The 11,068-nt window shown below is 54.6% G+C and overlaps 1 long non-coding RNA gene across 2 annotated transcripts; it reads left to right on the top strand.

Moving 5' to 3' along the window:
- Positions 1-1,512: 1,512 nt before the first annotated feature.
- On the top strand, positions 1,513-10,582 carry LOC103610869. Of its 2 annotated transcripts, none has more exons than XR_552248.1 (3): positions 1,513-1,592; positions 9,650-9,782; positions 10,502-10,582. It is a non-coding gene; the product is annotated as an uncharacterized LOC103610869 (long non-coding RNA). The 2 variants fall into 2 exon arrangements; XR_552247.1 differs by lacking the exon at positions 1,513-1,592 and adding an exon at positions 8,742-8,872.
- Positions 10,583-11,068: the final 486 nt, after the last annotated feature.

The raw sequence follows: 11,068 nt of genomic DNA, 5'->3' as shown, positions 1-11,068 counted from the left end.
TGAGGGTTGCGATCCATTGCCGGTCACAAAAAAAGACAAAAAGAAAAAAAAAATAGATAGCATTACATGGTCTCCACCTGCTGTGTGTAATGGGCTCATGTCTACACGGCCTCCGGGGCCAGATGGCAATACTCCTGTGTTCTCTCTAGCTGTCCATCTAAGCAGATTTTCTAAGTCTCAGAGAGCGTGGTTTCTGATTCAGAATCCGCAGTGAGAGGCCCACCCTTCCCAGCCACCCCAAATGCACCCCACGTGCCCCTTTCTAAAAATACTCCCTTGGCTTCTTCTCATTACACGTATCATACATGTGTATGTCGGGAGCTTGACAATAGGGGTGATAAAAACAGCAACTGTTTGTTCTTGAACTCCACAGAGCGCATTAGGTGGATTATTTAATCCTTACCAGGGCATCACTGAGGTCTCTCTGTGGCTCAGAGTTGGTCTTAGTGATGATGATAGAAATCAGACCTAGGTTTGTTTGTCAAAGCCCTTGTGTTAACTACCACAGCAAGAGCAGAGAGCAGACGGGACCCACCCGTAATCCCTCCACCCTGAAATGATTGACTGGTAGCATCTTGGTATGTATCCTTCCAGACGTTTCTCTATTCCATAGATTCTTTTTCCTAATCTGTATGTGTGTGTATGTGTGCATATTTATTCCGTTGCTTAGGTAATATGTTTACAAGATTCTAGATTCCTAAATTCCAGAGATTACACAGGATAATGTCTCTCCCTGTCCGCTTCCTCCCACTCCCTCCTTAAAACCAACTGGTGTTACAAGTTTCTTGTATATGTTCAGGAACGTTTTGATCCTACAGAATGTTCCTTCCTGGCATGGTTAAAGCAGATGGGTTTAGTGGGCTCACATGATAAGAATTTTTGGGATTCCATGTAAGGGCTTAGCAGTTGCTCGGCAGTCACTCACCAGATGCCATCGACTGTACTTGGTGCAGTAGTCCTGGATGCATGGGCCTGAGACTTGTGTGTGCCGCCCATGGGTGCATTAGCATTTTTCTGGAAAGGAAGAAATTACCAGAACATGTGATTTGGGAAGCCCATGTCCTTGCTCAGTTTCTGAGGTCGCCTTCTGGAAAACCGTAATTTTCTTTTATAGCAGTCCCCAAACTAAACACGTGATCCTTTGAGGATGCTTTCTAAGAAACATGCTTATCTTTAGAAGAGGGAAGAAATCTTATGTTCTCTTTGTCCCAGCTTCTGAGTCTACAGATTAGGCTTAATAAAGCAATACGGGAGCCCCTCCGGCACCAGCAGGTGGAAGGTGGGGATAGCAGGCCCTGCCTCCTGTGAGGTCCTGCATGTAGCGCCTGTCACCTGCAGGAGACAGGGCAGTGCCCAATTGGCAGACACCCGCCTCAGGCTACCTCTCACTCTCTGCTCTTCCCTGGCAGACCTACCGGGAGCATCTGAAAGGACAGAAGGACAGAAAGAAGGAGGCAGCTCAGAAGATGGGCTTCCAGTCTGATGGTGAGCTGCATGGGGCACTGGCCCAGCTGCACTGTGACCTGTACACCGTGTCCTGCACTGGGGCCAACACCTACATGGCCCACAGCCAGGGCCCCAAGCACCAGAAGGTACAAGCCCTGCATGGGAGGGAGCCCTGGGCCATGCTCTGCCTCTGGCCACTGTGTCTGGGAAGAAGCCATAATAAGTGCCTGACCTAGGGGGTCACCTGGTGAGATTGGCGGGAGAGCCACCAGGAGGAAGCTTCCCAGCAGAGCCCAGGCCCATGTGTCCTCATTCCAAAAGTGCCAAACAACTTTTTCTAGTTATAAAAGTCATTCCTGGGGCTGGCTGGTTAGCTCAGTTGGTTACAACACAGGGTTGATAACACCAGGTCAAGGGTTCAGATCCCTGTTGTGGCCAGTGTGCAAAAAAAAAAAGTCTTTCCTTCTTAAAAAAAGCATGAAGGCATGGAGGGGACTCATACCTAGACCTCAAAGGAAACCTGACCTTTTGCTGTGGTGCTGTACAGAGTTTGTACTCTGCTGGCATCACAGGTGTGCTCTTTTGGGCTCCTGCTTTTTGCACTTTCTGTTTTCATACCATTGTTTTCCTGTGGCCTGAAAAATGCTTGTATGAAGTTATCTTACAGGGGAAAAAAGTAAGAGGATCCCCCACCTGAGAGAAGGTAGGGAGACACCTAGCCTCCCCACCAGGCATGGGGATGCCTTTAGGAAAGCAGCTGCTGCCTCCAGCTTGTTTTACCCGGGGGCATGCCTGGAAGAGACAAGGAGGGATTCCTGGCTGGATGCTGCCTCAGCCCTGTGCAGTCATGAGCAGGGGGTTAGGAAGTCCCCTGCCCCAACACACAAACCTTCAGATGCCCAGGCCCACCTGGCACAGTCCCTCTGGCCCTAGGCCTCTGCTCATGGCTTTCTTCTGCCCACCCTGCCCCCACTGCAGGGCTGGCCACCCTGAGATGGCCAGGCCAAGGACCTGGTTCCTCTCCCCCACTCACCTGGAGGCTCATCAAGGTCCCCATTGCTGGGCTCCCAAATGCCTGTGTGAACCCACAGACAAGGCCTGGAGGATGGGGAGGGGGTGGAGGTGGGAGAGCAGGAGGCCAGGAGGGGCAGGGCTGCAGGTGGGATAGGGTTATGGTTAGGCCAGGGTCAGAAGGGAGAAAGGGCAGGTCTGAGCTGTGAAAGGCAGAGGCTGAGAGCTGGTGATTGTGTCTGAGATGGTCATCACCATAAACACCGGGGGCCACAGAACAGTCCTTTCCAGCTGGGGCCTTTGCAATAAGTGACTTTAAGCAGAAGTGCTGAGGTTGGGTGTGGCTGGAATATGGCTATATGTGCAAAGACTTATGCATGCATGTGTGCATGCAGAATACGGGTGTCTGTCCATGGACATGTGCACCTTCCGTCTTAGCAGGCAGCCCCCAACCATGCATCCATCCTCATACAGAGTCCCCATCTGGGGCAGGCACTGGCCTGGGGCTTGGGAGGTGGAGGGACAGCCCCACCTCTCCACATACACAGTGGAGTTGGAGGAAGAGTGTCAGTGGGAGCCAGCGTGGGTGTGGGAGCATTAGCAGTGCCACGCCTGCATGATGCAGGAGCCAGCTCAGGGAGACCTTCTGGAGGGAGAGATGCTGGGGAGAGCAGGAGGCATTCCCACAGGAACTAGGGAAGGGGTGGGGTCCCTGGGGACAGGACACTCTTCCTGTCTCTTGAGGAAGCTGGCCAGGCATGAAGGAGCCCTGACACTGGGGCTCAGTCTGTTCCAGATCTTCAAGCTGCACACTAAATTGGGGAAGCCCATTCCCACCATCAAACCTGCACCAAGGAACTCCAGCTTAGCCCGCACCACCTGCACCAGCATGCTAGCCCCCCTGGCCATGCAGAGCACCCCGGAGGTCTCAACCAAGCCCGCAGCCTCCACCGGCCCCAGTGTGTGCACCTTGAGTGGGCCAGTGCTAGCCGAGAGACGGATGGGCTTGCAGGCCCCAAGCGTGGGTATGTGTCTCTGCACTTCTCCGCCTGTGTCCCTGCACTTCTCCACCTGTGTCCATGTGCATGTCCCTGTGCCTGCCATGGCTGCCCTGACCACCATTCTTGAATTTCATGAGAAGCGATCATGCAGTCTGTGTGTGTGTGTGTGTGTGTGTGTGTGTGTGTGTGTGTGTGTGTGTGTGTGTGTATGATAGGGGTCACATCTTCTTGGGAGGAACTTCATCTCTGAATGGGGGGTGATTGTCCATGTTCTCATCAGGAAGGGGGGCTCCACCTTTGGCCCACACAGCTCCACCCCTCGATGTGAGACCATTTCTGGGAAATGTTGACAGAACCAATGAATGGAATGCCATCTCCCCCCATAGAGTTTGGGACTATACTGGGGCACTGGTAGTTCCAGCTGCCCTAGGCATGGAGAATTCCCTGGGCTGTGCCTCCACCATGCTGGGCAGCAGCCCCTTCATGTCCTGGTGCTCACGGTGAATGGTTTGGGCTCTGATGAGTCATGTGGACACCAGGAGACTAAGGTGGGCTCCTCGTACTCCCCACCTGCAGCCTTGCCTTCCCTGAATAAGAGCCCAAGGTAGGAAGAGCTGAGTTGGATCAAGCTGGGAATAACTAGGATTAAATGTCAGGTGCTCAGCTGACTGCTGTGTGCACTGCCTGATCTACCTCCACAACCACTATTTGAAGTAGACTTGGTCACTAGACCCTATGTGCAGATGGAACAAGCGAGGTGGGGCTTTGTGAGCACCTGGCTCCAGGCCATGCAGTAAGTGGTGGAGGTGGGATTCAAACCCAGTTCTATCTGACAGTCTTCGCCCTGGACCACCATGTTCTGTGCAGAACGTGGGGGAGTGGGAGAGGCTCGTGTTATTTTTAGCCTCAGCAGCACTGTTTCTTGAGTAATAGCATAATTCTGAAGATCAAACCATCAAGGAGTTTTGATGACAACCAAATCTCTCTCTCCCAAGAGTCCATATATTTGCCTAGTGCAGGGGCTAGGCTAAGTGGGCCCCTTGGTCCACCTGATATTCCTTATTGATTAGTTGAGTGCTGTGGATTTTGTACAGTTGGTGGGTTCCTCAAGCGAGGCACCTAAAACCAGGGCTTCTCCTTGATGGATTGATATTGGTCTCATTGTTTTCTTGGCTGTGACATAGCCAGTGTGAAAGGGATGGTAAGGCCCCCTGCCGGGGTGGTCCCACGGATGTCACAAGGAGGGAAAGGGACAACAGACGAGGGACCTGTGTCTGGATGGCTCTCCACCGTGCACAGCCTGGCGGATTTGCAGCCGGTGCAGGTTATAAGTAAACATAGTTGTTCCCCTTCAGGGTCTCCTGAGCCACTGGCAGCAGGCAGCAGACCCCAGGAGAGGAACCTGGCACAAGCCAAACCAGAGGGGTCTGGACAGCCGCCCACCCAGGGAAGCTCAGAGGAAGCATTGGAGGACTGCTGTGATGCGCAGCCAGTGGGCCTGAACTACATGGAGGAGGTGGGTCGGGGCCATTGCCACGTCTGGGCTCTAGTGGAGAGGTGCCCTCCTATGGGTCGGACTCTAGACTCCACCCAGGTTCTTCCACTTAAGACTGACAAACCCATCCGTATTCACATGCTCCATGGACAGAATTTGAGGAGCCCAACTCTCAGCAGACCTGCCCAACGGTACAGGTTCTGGATTTCCTATGCTAGAAGGGACCAAACATGGCCCCGTGAAGGCCTGAGAGAGGCAGAGGCATTTCTCAGCAGGGCCCCGTGGAGCTGTCACCCTCTTCTCTACAGGGAGAAAGGTGGAAGAGGAATCGGGGCAGTAGAAAGCTCAACAAGAGCTTGGAGACCCTTCTGTCCAGCCCCTCTACTGGGCCTGAGGGGCTTAGGACCCACCAAGGCCCAGCTGAGCAGTAGAGCCGAGCCCCATCCAGATCTCCTGGCTCCAGGGCCAGCGGCCTTCCAACCCTGGCCAGCCTGTCATGGGACAAGTGTTCCCCTAGGTGTGGGATCCAGAATCCCAGACCCAGACGGGTCATGCGGAGGCAGCGTGTGCCCTGCAGGGCCACCATGCGGACACCCACAGCCTAGATCATTGACCCACGAGGCTTGTCTTAATTCAGAGGCCTTCTCCACAGCCAAGTCCATGGTCCCCAGGCCCCTGAGTGCTCCAGCAATAAGAAGATGCTATGCTGCTTCTGCAGAGGTGCACGTGGCTAAGAGGAGGAGAGAGGGTTACCGTTCCTCCTGTCCTCACATTTGCATTCTGGTTCAATTCAGCGTCTTCTGTTTTGTCCAGCACAAGATAACCACAGCAGCTGGGATCATGTTGTTGGAGACCCCGCCACTTAGTTAAGAAGAGACACCTTTTAAAAGCCACAGGAGGGGCCGGCCCGGTGGCGCACTGCTATAGTGCGCCGCTTGGGAAGCGCGGCAGCGCTCCCGCCGAGGGTTCAGATCCCACATACAGACCGGTTCCCGCTCACTGGCTGAGCGAGGCGCGGGAGCAACACCGAGGGTTGCGATCCCGTTGCCGGTCCCGGTCCGGTACGGGGGCGACACTGAGGGTTGCGATCCGTTGCCGGACATGGAAAAAGACAAAAAGACAAAAAAAAAAGCCACAGGAGGGCTGGCCAGTCACCCCAGTTGGTTAGAGCATGGTGCTGATTAACACCAAGATCCAGAGTTCAATCCCTGTACCAGCCAGGCACCAAAACAAAACAAAATCGCATGAAAGAGAGAAACAGGAAGGGCCCATGGTCAGCGGAAATCACAAGCAGGTCACTGGCCTGAGCCACCTGGGAAGGCTTACGGCCACCCACGCATCGGTCGCTTCCTCTGGCCTTGTGCCTGGTGAGTGCTCATCTGTTTTGTGTCTCAGGTGTGCAAAGATGACTGCAAGCTGCATGAGTGCAGTTTCAATGACCCCAGTGCCAGGGACATGCAAGTGAAGGGGTGGCGGCACCAGCTGCAGTACAAGGTGCATCCAGCAGAGGCTCAGCCTGCGCGTGGTGCCAGGAGACCACTGTGATCAGAAGTCTCCTCTGCCCCAGGTGATCTGATGAACTCAGTGGCTCCCTTTGCTCTTGCCTGAGGAGCTTTGTCTGCAGCCCTGCCGGCCGCAGTCTCAGCCATATTTCAGTGTCGGTACCATGAGCCCCGTAAGCTCTTCCTGCTCCCTTAACTTTGGATGCTCTCTCTTGGGCTCCTCCCACGCTTCCTTAGAGGCAAGGGGATGTCCTCCTCTGCCTCAATTCACAGTTCATGTTCTAGGCCCACACCTGGCCTAGTACCTCCACAGAGGGGGACTCAAGAACTAGGGGACAGAAGGAAGTATGGATGCATGCATAAGTGGATGGATGGGTGGGTGGGTGGGTGGGTGGATGGATAGGTGCACAGATGGATGGATAGATGGGTGGGTGGGTGGCTGGATAGAAGCAAACCGGTGACATTCATGCATTATTTTGGAAAGCGTCCTCAGTTTTGGTCAAACAGGAGACTTGCAGGCAGATCAGTGAAACAAGGGAAGGGAATAAAACCATAGGAACAAGCACAACATGGTGTCTGCCAAGTGCATTTCATCTCTCGCTGGTGGCCATTTAGTTTTAAACTTTGCACCCACTTGTTGATTGGGGCAATTCCCAAGACACATGGTCAAGTCCTTAACATGAACATGAAACAGACGCACAAATGCTGCCTGGTTTTCTCAGACACCCTGTCACTTTGGTGATCATAGGTAGACACGTGTTGCTATTTCTTGAGCTCTCCTGGGTGTCCCAAGCTGACACCATGCTTGAGATGGGAATTCTGTGCCTGGTCTGAGCCTTGCCCTGTTGATGAGATGCATGGGCTCTGGTGAGGAGTGTGCTGGGGCTCCTGTGGGCTGAGGACAGAAAGCATGTAGGCTGGAGAGAAGCACCTGGAGACTCAGTGCCAAGAAGGGTATCAGCAGGGGTCACTCCTGCAGGTGGGCACCAGGCCCCCAGGCTGAGCTGTTTCCAGGGAGCTGTCCTTGGAGGAGCCCAGGGGCCTTCTGATCCTGGGCCAGCAGGGGCTCAGTAGGGACTGGCTCTGGGTGGCCAAGGGGTTCACCAGGACCCCTTCAGCACTGGGGGCTTCACCAGAGGGGCCATCAGCTGACCTTATGAGGCTTCCCTTTCTTGTGTTTGCCTGGGCACCAGGACCTGTCACCACACGTGCACATGTGAGAATCAAGCCTTGGTGTGCTTACACACATGCACACGTGACTCTCCTCTGGGTGACAGGGCTTCTTTCTCTCTAACAGCTCTGCTGAGGTATCATCCATGCATCACACATTTCACCCGTGCAAAGTACACAGCTCATTGGCTTTTAGTATGTTCACAGAGTTGTGCAATCATCACTACAGTTAATTTAAGAACATTTCTATCACCTCAAAAAGAAGCCTCATCCCCATCAGCAGTCACTCCCCATCCCCTCCCCCATCACCAGCAACCATGAATCCACTTTCTGTCTCTGTGGATCAGCCTGTTCTGGACATTTCACGTAAATGGAGTCACATGCTATGTGGCCTTTTGTGTCTGGCGTCTCTCACTGTGTGTGATGAGTTCAAGGTCCATCCATGTGGTAGCATGTGTCAGAGCCTCGTTCCTTTTCGTGATCAAGTAACGTTCCAGTGTGTGGAGTGGACCACATTGTATTTGTCCTTTATTCCTTGATAGACTTCTGGGTTGTTCCACCAATGAATATTCCTTGGACAACACTTTGTAATTTTGGACTGATGAAATTGAGACCTAAGAATGAAGTTCCACAAATGCCTTGGCAGAGCTATTTAAAATATATATTGCTGGATTTCACTCAAGTGCTGTGCGTCCTGAATTATTTTATTTGGGAATGAGTGTCTTTAGTTAAAATCAGAAGGTGCTCTTGCATTGAATTTTCAGGGAATATCCCATGATCATCAAAGTTATTCACCAGTCATATTCCAGCACCTTCCTGTGACCCCTTTGTCAGGTCTATAACCTGTGGGTTAAGCTTTTATTTTTGGCCACTATCTGTCAACTCTGAGTGTCAATCATGGTTGTGTTCCTGCTCAGTAGACCCTTTTCCCTGCCATTGCTCTTGGGGTGAGGAGTTTCAAGACTTTGGGGGGTTTAAACCCCACCATTGTATAAACACAGCAGGAGGAGGTTAGTCTCAGGGTCTCTCCTTCTGTCCCTGGGACCTGACCCCGCATTCTTGTCTAAATGAAGGTCTCTAATCTCACAGCCTTAACTTCTGTTTCCAGAAAAAAGTGAACCCCAACCTTCCCATCACCATCAAGCCTAGCAACAAAGTACAGAAGCTCCTGGAGGAGCGACTGAGAAGTGGCAGCTCCTGGCCAAGACGCGGCTGGAGGAGTTGCAGTGCTGGCACTTGGAGATGAGGTGCCACTGCCACGGGCCGGCCTCACGGTCCCTCCCCACCCCTCATGGCCTCAACAGGGAGGGAGCAGATCCACCATCTTCTGCTGCCCGGCAGAGCCTGGGACCAAACCCTCACCCTCCACCCATATTGGGGGGCCTGCTTGGTGGCTTCCAGGCACAGGGACGGGGCTGTTAATCACACATGCAATGAGCAGCCCATGCTGTCCTGGTTGTTGGAGAGAGAAAGGGTGTTAGTGCTGTGCTCAGCATCATTCCAAGGGGTCTCATTACTGCTGCAGTGATGTGATAAAGGTAGAGGCGGCAGGCACTCCCTGCCCATTCACAGGGACACTGGCTACTGCAGAAGCACCTGGTGTCCACTGTGCCCCAACTGCTGGCATCCACTATGTCCCCAACCTCTGGGGTCCAGTGTGTCCCCTGACCCCCAGTATCTGCTGTGTCCCCTGACCCTTGGCATCCACTATGTCTGCTGACTCCTGGCATCCAGTGTATCCCCGACCTCTGGCATCTGCTGTCACTCCTGACCCCTGTCCTCTGCTGTGTCCCCCAGCCACCCTCAGGGGTGACCTTGGCCCACCTCCTGACCTCTCCTGGTCTCAGCTTCCCTGTGCACACACAGGCCAATGTGGGCAGCCCTCAGCTGTGGGGAGCACCACAGAGGGAGCGAGCCACGCTCTGCCCACTCAGTGGGGCATGGGGCATTAGCATTGCTGAAGCGATGGGCTCAGGGGTCCCACCACTGGCCTCACCTCCCACTGTCCTGTCTCGTCCCCGCAGGCACAATGATATGCACTGTAGGCAGCTGGAGGAGGAGCCACAGCTCCAGGACCAGCAGCAGTAGCAGCAGCACGCATTGCCTGGCTGGCCCCTGCTCATGGGCAGGCCGGGAACGCCTGCCGCCCCACTCCCGGTAGGTGGTGGGACCTTCTCTCACTCCTGATCCCTCACTGGAAAGACCTGGCCTCTTCCAGGAGTGAAGAGCTCCTGGGCTTGCACCAAGACTCAAGTGTGCTCAGAGTGTGAGGGTTGGAAGGGCCCTGGGGGTCCATAGCCCAGCCCCCCTCATTCCACAGATGGGAGCCCCAGCTCCCTGGCCCCTGCTGCTGGGCACAGAGCCCAGGCTGCTTCCTGAAGCCCTGGCTGTCACATCCCTTAGGGAGCCTCTTTCCTGACACTGTGGTTCCCGCTGGTGTCTCTCAGAACGTCTGTCCGTGCAGGCCAAGACCGTGCTTGAACGGGACCCTAGGTTTGCTCCTTGTGGGGGAGAGGCCCCAGGTTCACCCAAAAGGCTCTGGGCTGGAAATGTGAGAACATTGCTCAAGCGGGGTCCTCTGGTCCCCCACTCAGACCTGAGCTTCCTGTGATCATGGGTGGGGGGCACCTCCCTGGTTCACCACCCCATGGCTCTCTGTGGTGAGTACCTATGAGCTGCTACCTCAAACTGGCTGGCCATGGCCACCTGCCTGCCTGCCTCTCGCTTCCTGAAGCCAGCCTGGCCCAGGGCCCCCCTCTCAAGTCCTCCTGTTGCCTGTGGGCACCATCTGCCACCATAATACAACTTTCTTGTCCGCTGTCCCCAGATCCCCAAGACCCCTCTGCCCACCTTGACTGCATGGCCTCTCCCTGCAGCCCGGGCGGCAGCTGGAGTCCAGTGAGATGACCCACACGTCACAGGTAGGCATTCCACCGTCTACCCACAGAGCAGGGGCTCCTGGCCATCCAGAAGGCTGTGTCCCACACGGAGCAGACCTCAAGCTGGTATCCGACATGCTGGCCCAGGAGAACTGTGGAAGGCGGGAGGAGGACAGCAGTGAGCCCAGGTGAGGACATCCCTCTCCTTCCTCCCTCCCCAAGACCCTCAGGACAAGCCAGCACCAGGCGCCCCCACCTCTGATTGGCCTCAAACCCCTTGTGGCCTCCTGGGGCATTCCTCAAACCTCAGAGCCCGAGCTTCAAGGCTCCAAGTGAGGTCCAGTGGCAGTTGGTGACCACTGTTGTTCTAACACCAGACACTCACTTTTGCTCTCAGAGGTGCATCCAGAAATGGAGTTCATGAAGGATTCACCATCCCTGTAAACCTCAGTTTCCTCACCTGCAAAAGGAAGCTCAGGGCCGGCCCGGTGGCACACTGCTACAGTGCGCTACTTGGGAGCGTGGCGGCGCTACCGCCGAGGGTTTGGATCCCACATACAGACC

This window comes from Galeopterus variegatus, unplaced genomic scaffold, assembly GCF_000696425.1.
Source record: "Galeopterus variegatus unplaced genomic scaffold, G_variegatus-3.0.2 Scaffold11938, whole genome shotgun sequence".
Classification (NCBI taxonomy): Eukaryota; Metazoa; Chordata; class Mammalia; order Dermoptera; family Cynocephalidae; genus Galeopterus; species Galeopterus variegatus.
The sequence above is the reverse complement of the archived record's forward strand: the minus strand, read 5'-3'. Positions and strand labels throughout refer to the sequence as shown.